Raw genomic sequence first — 601 nt, forward strand, 5'->3', positions numbered from 1 at the left:
CCATGTCGGAGACTCAGGGCTTTCCTGCGGAGCGCGCGCTCAGGAATCCATGACGTCTCCAGTGTGCGCGCCAAAGCATTTCTGCGGCTGCTCTCAGACAGAGGCGCACAACTGCTTCATTGTGGGACTCGGAGAAATTAGCGCTGAGGGCGAGAGAGGAGGGAGAAAAATGAAAACAGGAGCGATGTTGAAGCGAATGCATGAAAGAGGCTGAAGCACAGAGACTGGTCTTGAAGAGACTGAGAGAGAGAGAGACCTGGTTAAGCTTTACGACACTCTCACAGACTTATTTACACTGGACACTTTATATTGTAGAATAGAGGAGGAACACTCACACAAACTCCAATGCGTTGGAATATAAAAATATATACACACACACATATGAATATCAGTTTTTATGACAGATAGTTAAAGAAAAAATATGTTTTCTTAAGAGATTTAAAAAACAGTTGGATATTAATAATGAATAATGTAAACAGAAATCACAAAAAGTACCCCCCCCCCATAAAAACTACTTTGCTGCTTTAAAATGATGAACACAATGAACACAATTCTTGAGTTTTTTTAGGACAACTTAATTGTTTTATGTTCATTTCACATA

The sequence above is a fragment of the Danio aesculapii genome, chromosome 23, assembly GCF_903798145.1.
Source record: "Danio aesculapii chromosome 23, fDanAes4.1, whole genome shotgun sequence".
Lineage (NCBI taxonomy): Eukaryota > Metazoa > Chordata > Actinopteri > Cypriniformes > Danionidae > Danio > Danio aesculapii.